At 40.1% G+C, this 14,772-nt stretch overlaps 1 long non-coding RNA gene across 2 annotated transcripts; it reads left to right on the plus strand.

Moving 5' to 3' along the window:
* The first annotated feature begins 784 nt into the window (after window positions 1–784).
* On the plus strand, window positions 785–10,124 carry LOC138954525 (uncharacterized). Of its 2 annotated transcripts, none has more exons than XR_011451881.1 (5): window positions 785–1,288; window positions 3,067–3,135; window positions 4,229–4,323; window positions 6,642–6,812; window positions 8,426–10,124. It is a non-coding gene; the product is annotated as an uncharacterized lncRNA (long non-coding RNA). The 2 variants fall into 2 exon arrangements; XR_011451880.1 differs by having other exon boundaries at window positions 786–1,375.
* Window positions 10,125–14,772: the final 4,648 nt, after the last annotated feature.

Consider the following 14,772-nt stretch of genomic DNA (forward strand, 5'->3'; position numbering starts at 1 on the left):
AAAGAGAGAGAGAGACTAAGAAAGAGAGAGAGAGACTAAGAAAGAGAGAGAGAGACTAAGAAAGAGAGAGAGAGACTAAGAAAGAGAGAGAGGGAGACTAAGAAAGAGAGAGAGACTAAGAAAGAGAGAGAGAGAGACAAAGAAAGAGAGAGAGAGACTAAGAAAGAGAGAGAGAGACTAAGAAAGAGAGAGAGAGACTAAGAAAGAGAGAGACTAAGAAAGAGAGAGAGAGAGACTAAAAAAGAGAGAGAGAGACTAAGAAAGAGAGAGAGAGAGACTAAGAGAGAGAAAGAGAGACTAAGAAAGAGAGAGAGACTAAGAGAGAGAGAGAGAGACTAAGAAAGAGAGAGAGAGACTAAGAGAGAGAGAGAGACTAAGAAAGAGAGAGAGAGAGAGACTAAGAAAGAGAGAGAGAGAGAGACTAAAAAAGAGAGAGAGAGACTAAGAAAGAGAGAGAGAGAGAGACTAAGGGAGAGAAAGAGAGACTAAGAAAGAGAGAGAGACTAAAAGAGAGAGACTAAGAAAGAGAGAGAGAGACTAAAAGAGAGAGAGAGAGACTAAGAAAGAGAGAGAGAGACTAAGAAAGAGAGAGAGAAAGAGACTAAGAAAGAGAGAGAGAGAGACTAAGAAAGAGAGAGAGAGAGACTAAGAAAGAGAGAGAGACTAAGAAAGAGAGAGAGAGAGACTAAGAAAGAGAGAGAGAGAGAGACTAAGAAAGAGAGAGAGAGCACCCATTGCACACCGGTTGGACCGTATATAAGGTAACGTCAAATTATGCTTGTGCAACGTATGTGGGAGTATCACTTATACCCTCAGGATATCTCTTATCCTGTTGCGTAGCGTTACAAGCAGAGAACAGTATACCGAAATGGGAAGGGGAAAAAAATGGATCGGGAATTTACAGGACGTCCGCTGTGCTCTCAATCTTCAGTAGTTATAAGTCCCTCTTAGTTTATCCGAGTTGAGTCTGTCTAGATAATGCCATTTTCTCCACCCCTTCTTTTGTACTTTTTTAATTTTTTTTTTTTGACTGTGCTTGAAATGAAAGTTATTCGTTAGATCGTTTCTACTTTTTTGTCACTTGAAACATGGCGGACATCGGAAGAAGTCACGAGTGGGGCGGTTTCGCCCTGCGAAAAGAAGCTTCGTGCCGGTTGTGGATCGGACTATAAGTAGGGTCGGCAGGCCCAAAACACGCAAAATAAACCTAGATTCCTCTTCTGGTTCCTCGCGTTGCGAGTCGTCATGGGTTCGCTCCTCAGCCGATTCAACCCAGCAAGGACTCCAAGTAGGTCAAGGAGACGGCGACTGGGCAAAATCCCAAAGTAGATCATTAGAGGAAAGGACGTTATACCCATTCCGTAAAACTCCAAAGGTATGTAAATGACTTAGGACATAAATCGGAGGGTTAGATTGCAGTTGATTCGGAGCAATGAATTTACAACGCTAAAGTTCAAAACTTCTACACCATGACCATACAAATTACTTTTTTTTTCATTCAATTTCAAACTCAAAGATTCCATTTTGTTCTGTCTGTGTTTGAACTGCATTTCGACTCTCAGCATCATGATATTGATAATGACGCAGAGCAATCAACAAGTTCCTTTTTATAGTTATACATGTCTGTTGGCTAGTACAACAGTACAACTTGAACTACAAGTACAAGGGCCATGAGGTTGACATAATTTGGGGTTGGTTAATTTTGTTTGTTTGTGATGTTGCCACATAAGGCTTTAGCAGTTTTTAGTCCCATGACTCATTGAATGTTTTAAAGATCTAGATCTACATATTTATGTATTATATGTCTACACACCAATGTCTCGTGCACTGAGGAATTTCTGTTATGATGATGTATTGGTAACAATTCTGCAGATTGCTCCAATTGTAATACTCACTAAATGACTAATACTGGTATGATCATAATGACATGTAGTACTCACTACTGCTGACTCAATCAGTCAATGAAATTAAGCCATGAAACTACAGTGTTGCAACTGGATTTGTTACACATATTTGTTATGCGGTGTCTGCATGAGGAGAGGTACAACCTCTGTCCCCTCTGTTGCAAAATCTAGATCGGCACTTTTCAGGGTGAGTACGGGTAAGGTCATCAAATCTAGTTTTTAATATGCCACATGTTTGCCAAGATCTGCAGTCTTGGTTGGAGCAAAACAACGTTTGATTTGGAACAAAAAGGACTGGGTGGTCGGGTGGTAACGCACTTGCGCTCAGAAGCGAGAGGTTGCGATTTCGACCCTGGGTCAGGGCGTTAGCAATTTTCTCCCCCCTTTCCTAACCTAGGTGGTGGGTTCAAGTGCTAGTCTTTCGGATGAGAAGAAAAACCGAGGTCCCTTCGTGTACACTACATTGGGGTGTGCACGTTAAAGATCCCACGATTGACAAAAGGGTCTTTCCTGGCAAAATTGTATTAAGGCAAAGATAAAAATGACCACCCAAAATACCCGTGTGACTTGGAATAATAGGCCGTAAAAAGTAAGATATGCGCCGAAATGGCTGCGATCTGCTGGTCGATGTGAATGCGTGATGTATTGTGTAAAAAAAATTCCATCTCACACGGCATAAATAAATCCCTGCGCCTTGAGTCCGAGTCTGGAGATACGCGCGCGATATAAGACTTCATATAACATCCTGACTGCTTGCTGTGCAGAGGAAGTGTTCTTTTTAAGAAATGCATTCAAATAAAACAAATGGAGAAATGCCCACTGAACAGAAACAGCCAGGCTCCTAATGTGTGGTATGAATCCAAGTTGAGAGAGATCAGCTGAGCTAGGATTTTACATGGAACAAGATCATCCCTCCACTTGCATACATACCAGAAATGAACATACAGTGTGCTTGATGTGGTGATCAAGTGACATTTTGCTATGAATTTGTTTAAGCAACTAGTAGCTTCTTCAGCGTTAATTCATTAAACAATTACTCTTATTAGAACACATTGCTGAGTTAAGTTATGCGTGTGTTTGTTATTGCAATGTAAGACCTCATGACATAGATATAACAAAATAACACATGATGAGATTCTAAATATGTTTTGTTTACTTGCAGGTCTCAGTTATTACCAAGCCCTGCCTCATTCTTCCCGCAACAGTGACATGGTGCTGTTATAGAACACAAGTAAGGCTTTTGATCATTTCCAAAATACACTAGCAATAGATTGTGAGTGCAACTTGGTAATGAGAATATTTTACCACAAAAGGCTAAAGTACAAATAACAGATTTATGATGTTGGAAAAAGAAGTCCGCCAGAGCAAGTGATTAGTGTACCAGTTAGCTAGGGTGGATATATTATATAATTACAATTTACAGTCGGCATAAAATGTTGAGGCCAGTCTTGAATTGTTCTTGCCCTGTGAATTCACCGGCAAATCAGATGGCATGAAGAAATCAATGGTATATTATGCTCTGCATTGAATGAACCATCTCCAGTCATTCTGAGTGACACACCTCTTTAAAAAAAAACATGCCAGTAATTAAATCCAGGCTACATGGGAATGGAAAATGACCCTGGCAATTTCAACCTCTGCTTGTGCCTTTGTGTAGCAGGATTGGATATGGATCTTCAAAAGCCTTAGTTCATTTGTTTGTATCATGTATGACGTTATAAGTTAATACTATTAGTCAATTTCAAATAGCAGAGTTATTTTCAGAGCTTTCTAACCTCAAACCCTGTCTGCCCCCGTGGAATCTAGTTTGTAATATAAAGGGTATTTTGATTTTGACTCAGTTTCTTTCTTGCAAGTTCATTCTTTTCTCATTCTAGGTACTAAACCACTACTGATGACTGCCTGCATCAGGGTTATAATTTATGAAGAAGTCAAAATGCACATATATAACAGTTTACAATTTAAAGGCACACTTGCCTTGTCACTATAGTGTGGGTCACTGTCTCTGATATTATATGGCTATGCTTTAACATGGAATCCCTCATCTTGGCCACATACTAAAAAATAAAATATATATTCAGTGACTGCTTGCTGTGGTGAGTTAACTCAAAATATGGGATATTTTCACAAACATTCAAGCTGATCTATGTTGGTATGCGTCCAAGTAGAGGGATGATCTTATCCCAAGTAAAAGCCTGACAAGATCTGAGACTGTGATTGTGAAGCAAAATGTTTTTACATAGTAAAGTAAGCCTTTAACGAGAAAGTATGTCTATTGCACTGGGTGTTTTATTATTATTATAGTATATATATTTTTCTTCCAGGTAGTCTCTCTTTAAACTGACTTTCTACACCATGGTGTCTCTGGCAGTGTTATAGTGGCAGAAGACAGTTGGAACTGGATATCCTCATTTAGATGGTAGGCATGTTTTCGGCTTTTGTGTTGCTTTGGTGTATGGTGTGTGTGTGTGTCTGTGTTAAGGCCATGTCAGACGCACAACACAAAACAGTGTTTCCTTTTTAAAACAAACACAAAACAGCGTGTTTCCCATGTGACATCCCCCAAAACGCGTTTCAGAAAACACTGTTTCGTGTTTTTGCATCGTGTTTTGGGTTTTAGAGCATGCTCTAAAATCTAAAAACACGTTTTGGTAGTCAGCCAATGAACGCGGACGATCAACTCAAGTGACTCGGTTTCCGGCACCACGGAGATAGAAAAAAATGGCAGACTCAGATGTGGTACCGATTCAGGGTAGTATCGGACCCATGAATCCTAACTAGAGTCTATGGATCCTGTCACGATTGAAGAGAGGCAATAATATCAGTGGGCGCTGCCAGTCGTGTTGTTTACAAACCCAAACACAGCGCGGTAGCTGAACGGGTCAAGCTGACACTGACCGTATCAGTGGACACTGACCGTATCAGTGGACACTGACCGTATCAGTGGACACTGACCGTATCAGTGGACACTGACCGTATCAGTGGACACTGACCGTATCAGTGGACACTGACCGTATCAGTGGGCACTGCCAGCCGTGTTGTTTACAAACTCAAACACAGGGCGATAGCTGGACGGGTCAAGCTGACACTGACCGATATTTCTGTGAAAACACGCACCGCGCTTCATCTGTGTTTTTCGCACGTGACATCCCCTCTTTAAAAACATGTGTTTCCCCGACGTTTTGAGATGGTGTTTTTGTCGAAAACAGGGTTTTGTGTTGTGCGTCTGTCTCCGCCTTTAGACACATACCAGAAATAAACACACTGTTTGCATGCTGTGGTGAAGTGACATTTTGTGATTTGTTTTTTTAATGAACTAGTACAGGTAGCTTTTACAGCATTTATTCATAACACAATCGCACTTTTTGGGGTATGTGAACAAGTTAAGAGATCAGGGGTTCGACACTAGCGGGGGCGGGGGCGGAACGCCCCAGAGTTTTGTGTTCCGCCCCAAACATTGCCGAAGCTTGGGGCCCACTCCGCCCCAGGATAAATTCCAACAATGACAAACCGAAAATTCTAATGCCAGCAGAGCCAATCACTAAAAATCGCCAGTCAAAGTCGTCACTGAAATTTGCGTTACGATCAATGCCGCAGTCAAGAAAAAAACACATTCAAATCGTCGAAGGACAATGTCGTAAGGGAAATAACTCCCAGATTGCGCTCTTTAGCGTGAGAGATAAGTATCGCCTTCAAATGCCAAACGCAAAATGTGGCGACACATCCCTGGTGTAAAAAGACATGGAGATGAAGATGAAGAACAGGGTGGAGAGAAACGAAAAAAGGAGACCGATGCAGCCAAAAGCGCGAATCGCTGTCGTAATTTCAATGTCAAATGGTTGAAAGAATTTCCCTGGCTTCAGTACGATGAAGAAAAACAGACAATGCATTGCCGCACGTGAATACTGAGAGTGGGCCCCAGATTTTTTTTTTCCGCCCCAGCAATTTCCATCTCTGGGGCCAGTGTGGCCCCAGGCCAAATAAGTTAGTGTCGACCCCTGGAGATCATGTCTTATCCCATTTTAAAGCCCTACCAGATCTGAGACGGTGAGCCAAATTGTTTTCATGAGAAGGAATGTGCCTTTTAGTGAAATCTATGTACTTTACAAAACATATTTTAAGAAATGAAATGTGTTACAAGTAACAGCCATAGGAGTGATAGCCTGTAGGTGGAATAATAATCTTCAATTGCCTATAAATGATTATCTGGTTAAGAATGACCTCTTCAAGAAAATTAATGCAAAGCATTTTGATGTTTGTGACGATTAGTTATTCTTTATCACGTTTGGTCGCTGATTTTGCTGTCAGTGTTGGGCAGGTGTGCGTCCATGATGTCATTGCTATTGAAAACTAATCTGTACTGTAAAGTAAATGTACCCATACATGGCAGTTGTCTGGTCAAACCGGGGGCCAGCCATGACTGGGACTGATGTATCCTCAGGCACTCGACACCAGGTGGGCGGGGCCAGTGGTTGGGGTGTGATTCCCTGCCTTACACCACCACAAAGTGTTGTATCAGTAGACAAGACTGAGCAGAACTTCTGCCCACCCCCCCCCCCCCCACCCCCCTCACCAATTGACCACTCAGTGCCATGTGCCTGTGGCTGTATCATAAACACTTTGTGACAATAGTTGTTACCTCCTTAGAACATATCTTGTGATGCTCCTCGGTGTTTGATGTATGCTAACTGGTGTACTTATGACATAGTGTTCATATGAAAGTTTTATGTGTTGCAGCTCATCCAGATCACAGGTACACAAAGGAGCTGGTTCCAGTGAAAACATAGGCACATGGAACTGCTTATGGACTACTTTAGAAAGTGTGCGGTTACAACCAAGACTCTCCAGTTAGGAAGGTCTGCGGAAGGGTGCTTGTTCTGTTTCCTCGGACAGGCTTTTCAAGACTAGGTAGGTTAAACCACATGATTGGGCTTTAATTATGAATGCACTTCAAAGTTCACTTATTTCATTATCTGGTACAAGTTCTCTTGCATGTGGGTGTAAGGCTGAAGAAGAACCTCTGACAAGTCAATTTTCAAGCAACTGAGCATGAACCCAGGTAAAAGAAAACCACAGAGCTCTCTTTCTCTCTCTTTCTATTGGTCTGTTATTCATAGAATGACACTAACAGTGACACAAGTAACAAATCTGTATCATTGTCTTGACCTCTAGAAATTTGGTAGAGAATAAGATGACTAATAGTATTATTTTGATTATTTTATGGTCATTACAGTAAACTCCCCCCCCCCACCACACACACACACACACACTGCCCCTTTTAAGACACCCCAATCTAAGACTCCTTCCTATTAATGACCCTGTTTACGCAGACTTCTTGTTCATAACATCTGTAAATTCACTCCCATTTTAAGACTTGCTCCTTTTTAAGACCTGGTTTTGCTTATTTTGGATTTCGAAAAAGAGAACAACAAATCCCCACTCTCTAGCCAGGCACATGATTTTTGTATGAACCAAGTTGAGGGATGGCATTTGTATAGGCCTGACCAGATCTGAGATGTTGAATCTATTGCTTACAAAGAAAGCATTGTGTCATTAAAGGCACACTACTTCTCTTCACCGTCTCAGTTCAGGCCAGGCTTTAACATAGGATAAGCTCATCCCTCAACTTGGTCACATATGAACAATCAACACACTGACTTCTTGCTGTAGTGATCGAGTCAGATTTGCCAAGGCGTGTACATGGAATAAGATCATAATTCTAAATGCTGAAGTAACATTCTGTTTCCTATGAAGCTAGGCTTGATTTTGGTATGAATCCAAGTTAAGGGATAGCATGTGTAAAAGCAGAATTGTTTACAGAGGCAGCTTTGTGTTATTAAAGGCATCTCAGATCACCTGCCAGGCTTTTTATTTTTTATTTTTACATGGGGTAAGACTATCCCTCCACTCCGGCACATACCAGCAATAAACACAGTGGTTACTTGTGATGAAATAGTGGCAAGACAGATGATTTAAGCATCACATAACCTTCCTAAGTGAAGTCAAGTCGTGTGTGTGTGTGTGTGAGCATAGAATGTTGAGGACAGCCTTGAAATTTTCTGACTGTGTGAATTCAACAGAACTGCTGTAAATCTGGCGCAGTATAGTTTTTATTGTATGAAACTTCATTTCCAGTCAGGTGCTATGAAGAAATCATATCAGGTTATGCTTTGCAGTGAACCACCACCAGTATTTATTTATTTATTAAGGAGATTTCTATAGCGCATAACTAAAAGCACTATTTCTGAGTAACACGTCATCTTAATTAAAGCATGCCAGTATCGCCAGGCTCCTTTTGGGTGGTAAATGTGGATCTTCAAAAGCCTAAGTTAAAAAAACAAGATGTAAAAGTACATTTTGAATAGTAGGTTTTTTTCAGAGGGCAGATATCACAAGATATGATCGTTCAACTGCATGTATGCCTCATTACTAAAACAAAAATTAAGTGGTATTTTACTCGTCTTTCTGGTAAAACATATACACCATCAATATATTATAATAATGATCTTGCTTGTTTACAGATGGACAACAGCTGCTGCCAGGACTAGGTTACGCATAAAGAAAACAGTCAACACTTGGCTGGTGCTGGAGCTTCTTTGATGTCTATATCAACAAAAAAAAGACAGACAGATACCAGCTCATTCAAGACCATATCCCCATTTTACTCACACAGAACAGAGAGCCATCTTCCGCCTTCGCACAGGACACTGCTGTCTGAAGGTACACCTCAAAAGGATAGGTTTTGCACCTACAGCGGACTGTGGCTAGGGTAGGAAGAACAGACTCTGCAACACGTTCTGAGAGGGTTGCCTTTCCTTGCCACCCCTGTGCAACAAGACTTGGCCAGAGAGCACACATCCAAATGCAAACACTGAACACTGAAGAGGAAGAAGAAACAATAAAAAGATATGCACTTGGCAAGATCCTTAAAATGTAAAACTAGTACGTGTGACAATTTTGAATTGTTCAGAGATGGTTTTGCTTCAGTGGTAAATGTTTTAGCTTTGTTAGAAGATTCCGTTACTGAAGCATACTTTAAAACCTTGACCTTCCAAGTCTTGAACAACATACCCTAACTGTGTTAGCACCCTGGGCTGCGATCATTGTGTTGAGCTACTTAACAGAGGACTCCTTGGTTTTATTACATATACTTTGGTTAACTTTAATTATTTGATAAATAATTCTAATACAGGACAACTCCCCCATCAAATGTAGAAATGTCGTCTGCATTTTTGACTCACATGCGAAGCAAAAGTGAGTCTATGTACTCACCCGAGTCGTCCGTCCGGACGTCCGGAAAACTTTAACGTTGGATATTTCTTGGACACTATTCAGTCTATCAGTACCAAATTTGGCAAGATGGTGTATGATGACAAGGCCCCAAAAAACATACATAGCATCTTGACCTATTTTTCCCATTTTTCCCATTTTCTCTGAAGTTTTTGAGATTCAATACCTCACCTATATATGATATATAGGGCAAAGTAAGCCCCATCTTTTGATACCAGTTTGGTTTACCTTGCTTCAAGGTCAAGGTCACAGGAGCTCTTCAAAGTTGGATTGTATACATATTTTGAAGTGACCTTGACCCTGAACTATGGAAGATAACTGTTTCAAACTTAAAAATTATGTGGGGCACATGTTATGCTTTCATCATGAGACACATTTGGTCACATATGATCAAGGTCAAGGTCACTTTGACCCTTATGAAATGTGACCAAAATAAGGTAGTGAACCACTAAAAGTGACCATATCTCATGGTAGAAAGAGCCAATAAGCACCATTGTATTTCTTATGTCTTGAATTAACAGCTTTGTGTTGCATGACCTTGGATGACCTTGACCTTGGATCAAGGTCACATGTATTTTGGTAGGAAAAATGTGTAAAGCATGTGAGTCGTATGGGCTTTGCCCTTCTTATTATTTTGTATACTGCATATTTTAAAAGGCTATTTTTGTGCACAAAACATGCATCTGCAGGGAGGTTTAGAGGGTGAAGTTAGGATCTATTATGGGGCATGCAGCACCACACCCATTTTGTGTGTGTGTATTTTGTGTTGACACATAAGACACTGTCATTCCAGCAGAAACCTGTGATGATGCACATTTTATTGCAGTAACCAGCTGAAATTGTATGTACGTTGTTATGAAATTGACAAATGATCCCTGCTTTGCAATCCTGGGTTAATGATATTGCCAAAATTAAAACGTGGAGGAAAAAGTGAGTGTAAACCTATTCTTGTGGTGGTGGTGGTGGTGGTGTGTGTGTCTGGTTAGTGTGTGTGTGTGTGTGTTTGAGTGTGTGTTAAACAAACAACAACGACAAACAACACCAAACCTAAATCAAACAAGCACAACAAAAACAAATGACACAAAAACTGACAAAAATCAGAATATCAACTGAGGAGAAAAAAACTGGCTGAATGCAATACTTATTATAACTTAAAAAGTAAAAGTGTGCGTGTGATGTGTGCGTATGTTTGAGTGTTTTAAACAAAAACAACAAACCTAAATTAAACAAGCACAACAACAACAACAAAACAAACGTGGCAAAATTCTGAATATGAACTGAGGAAAAACAAACAGTGCCTAAGTACGAGACTTATTATCAGGGAAACAACGGCAAAACTCGCAATGTCGTATGGAATAAGGTAACAGATGTAAATCATGGTTTACAGAGAACATCAGTACTGAGTTCTGTCATGTTTTATTTTCTCCAGAGTGTGACGTCTGCAGAATGATCGATACAAAAAGCAGTGTCTCCAGTCATGGCCATATGCTGCTTTCCTAATTTTTGCTTTGCACTATTTTTGCTTTGTGCACATATTTGAACCTTGTGGTGCTATGATTCGGTTCTTAAAAGAAAATTATGACTCACACTCACATACAATCCTTGTTTTTGAATGTTTTAAAACATTGCTGCTTTCTGCTTTGAGCCTGGAGGAACAAAATGACTCTGAAGCCGGACTGCCGAGAGGAAGAATGAGAGGGAAAAGAACACGCAGCCATGAAAACACACACACCTCCCTGACAGATAAACTGCTTATGTTCCAAAATCAAGAATCTTTAAGCGCGCACGCACGCACGCACACACACAAACACACACGCGCGCGCGCGCGCACACAGAGAGACTCTCCTCGTGGAAGTAAACTTATACTCGAACTTGAAAGTAAGTATAAATGTTTGATACGAAATAAACCTGTGATAAAAGTCTTTTTATAAATCATCGGTACCAACAAAATTGTCACAACACGTAAAAGGACATACTGTAGTTTCAAATTAGTAACAATCTAAGCCATTTTAATCAGCACTGGTGTCCGGCAAGCACTAACAGATACAACAGCACGTGTATGCATCTTGAAGTAATAAGACCTTGAAGTAGGCCTAGAGTTTACACTATGCATTATGTAATGCTTTAATTCAGCTGCCTAACTGTGGAACTTTGCAAATGTGTGAGGACCGTTTCACAAAACAGACAAAACACCCTCTCAGTTATTTACACAAATCAGTTCCAGAATGTGCGTGTTCCTTTTCCGTCTCTACAAATTAATGTTATCTGGGGGGAAAACGAATCATTGTCGCTTCCGCCCTCAGTTATAATTGCCTGAGCATAATAGGAAATGCAACAGGTGTAGTCTTCCGCCTGATTTTTAGTCAAGATATTTCGCGGACACAGAATGTTTCTTTCTTTTTTCTTTGTATGTTCACAAGCTCACATACAATCATTTATGCAACACTGACAATAAGACCAGACCAGAGTTGTGATTGAAATGGGCAGTTTATTTAATAAAGCTCCAGAATGAATAAAAATACATGACAAAATAAGGTGGTCCCGCTGTACAAAGCCGGTTACCAAACACACACACACACCAACACACACAAACACACTCACGCACGCACACACACACACACACACACACACACACACACACACACACACACACACACACACACACACACAGTAACATTGTACAACTTACTGTCACATTCAAGCGGGAACACCAAACAAAACGTATCATCAAATGAAACAACATTTTAAGTGGTCAACTGAGCAGATGACCACAAACCACACTTGAAATCTTCACATTTTAACACTTTCTCCTGTATCCATAAAAGTCATTTATGCTGACTAGATAATGACATAATAAAATGACATCAATAAAACCATTCCCTTTTTTATTTTAAAGAAAAACAAGAAAATTAAAATAACGCAAAGAACTGATGCTCAGTAAGGTTGGGTATCGATCTGAAATGTGTGCATAGCTAATTACATGTAACCGGCATGGACTGGGGCTAGAATTGGCCTTTCTGTCAGGCAACTCGGCCTCTAATTGGTTTTATATTGTCTGATCCCCCTCCAGAAAAAAACAATACCATTTGCCCCGTGCTTCTGCGCCCACAAAAAATATTCGGGAATAAGAAAAGTTCAAATTTTAGGCACCCCACATACAACCTTAATTGTCAGTCAATTACTTTACTGCAATCAACGTTGATTTTAAAGTACCATGTCATTATTATTTTGGAGATAGATTTGAAAAAGTCCATAATTGCAGACTGCGTATTGCATACCTGTCAAGTACTTTTGGCCTCTGACCATAGTAAATGGCATAAGAAACCATAGTTGGGGATCAAAAACCATAGTTAATGCGTGGATCAGGATGTGGTTAAACGCACAAATTCAACTTCTCACGCATACACACTAAACCAATCAGATTGTTTTTCGCAAACTAAAAGTAAAACACATAAATTCCTTTCTACACAAACTGCTCTTTATTTACCACTACATGTAATACATTTACACTGCACTCTTGTTCGTTCATTTTTTTTGTCACTTGTCACTTGTGTTCTTTGTTGTATTCATCTGTGCAAATCTTTGCTTTGTCAATCATGCTGCCAGTCACCTTAAAATCATGGCAGCATGCATCAGAGTTAATTTTGACCTGTAAGAAGGCAGTCAGTGTGTCAGCTCCCAGACTGTGATCCAGCACTTGAAGGTGTTGCAGGGTTTCACTGCCAAATGGAAATGTATTCAACATTTTCCTCACACAGGCCATGTAGAACTGGCGCACATCATGCCAGAACTTCTGTTGTGTGGCTGGTGCAAGCTCCTCCTCAGAAATGAATGAACGGCAGTCCATGCCAGCAACAAAAAAAAACAATTTTTTTTTTTTTTTTTTTTAATGCTGAAAATGCGTATGGTTTGAGGTATACGACGTAGGACCCAAAAAAACACCGAAAATCCGTAAGAATTACGCAGAATGCGTAGGACTTGACAGGTATGGTATTGGTATGAGTGATTTGAATTTTGATTTGTCAGCGGCACCTCAAGGATTGCCCCAAATGTGAGTGCGGTTACCCAAGGGAGACTGCTGAGCACTATTTGTTGCATTGACCCTTGTGTAGAGATGTACGATTATTGTCAATTGATAACTGATTATAAGTTTATTGAAATATTATTGAAAGGCATCCCGCAATATTCCCGGAATGTCAATCAGACCATATTCATAACTGTACAAGAATTTATTAAGACAAACAGGCATGTTCCGTACATGAGCCTCTACATTTTATTCATAATGTTCATTTGACACTGTCATGAGACAAATGCTGCCTGACCAATTGTTCTTCGTAATTTCTCTCGTGTTTTGTGTCCTTGTTTCGACTTATCGATTATGGCCCAATCGTTATGTAATTTAGTGCCATTTTCGCCGATCACAAAATGTATTAACTTTGCGTGTGTGTCTTCTGTGCATTTAATATTATTGTGACGTGACCCACTCTTCCAACATTTCTGGCGCTCCAAGTCTTCGTCGTCCTTTTTTCCCCCTTATGCTGAATTCTGTTCTCTCGTACCCCATTTCTTTTTGTTTCTTGTTTTTACCCCCACCAAGTTCTGTACTACCACCCCCTCCCTTTTTTTATTGCTTGCGCATCAGGTTTGTCTGTTTGTTTTCGTTGTCTGAAATGAGTAAATGTATCTAGTCCGCCATCATGCTAAACTTTGTTATGTACATACCAGGATGACTTAAAATAAGCATTTATGCTTGAGTTATCTTAAAAAAACAATGCATTGTTTCTGTCATGATAACAAATTGAATAAAGTTTTGTAAACCAATGGACTGATTATAGTTGACCCTGATATGTGATTACGGGATAGTGTCACGTTAATTTATTTCTACTTTCACTTGTACTTAAAACAAATCACTGAAATGTAAAAGTTATTTTTTTTCCATTGTGAAGTGTCGTCAGTCTCCTCAAGGTAATGCAGTCAAACTCAACCAAAAGTTGGAGGGGCTTCTTCATACTTTCAGTGTGTGTGTGTGTGTGTGTGTGTGTGTGTGTGTGTGATTTCTTTTGACACTATGCACGTTTCAAAGTGAGTATAGTGCGCTTCCCAAGCATAAAACGGTGCATGACTCTGGATTTGCGTCTGAGATATTGACACATCACTGTGAGAAAAAGCGTTAATGAAAAAAGAAGACTATTTATTTTTCCTTGAGCATTATCTTAAAGTGGTGTGCCAAAAACTTTTAAATTCAAAAATTCAATATTTAACTTTAGGAAAAGCACTGTAGAGAGAAAACCACGCTTGTGTGTTCAGAATAGTCTCCATGTGGTATCAATATAAATGATTCAAATGTATGGAAGAGAAGCTGTTTCTGCTGGATTAATACACACACACAATTGTGCACTCACACATAAGCACGCATGCATGCTCACACACACACACACACACACACACACACACACACACACATACTCGTCTACCTACATCTGTGGGGTACTTTTGCCCTGCCCTAAAATCACTACCACTGTGAGGTACTTGATAATTACCACTTATTTCGAACAGTTGGGCTTAAATGTCTGAAATG

The sequence above is a fragment of the Littorina saxatilis genome, unplaced genomic scaffold (genome assembly GCF_037325665.1).
Source record: "Littorina saxatilis isolate snail1 unplaced genomic scaffold, US_GU_Lsax_2.0 scaffold_1051, whole genome shotgun sequence".
In the NCBI taxonomy this organism is placed as follows: Eukaryota; Metazoa; Mollusca; class Gastropoda; order Littorinimorpha; family Littorinidae; genus Littorina; species Littorina saxatilis.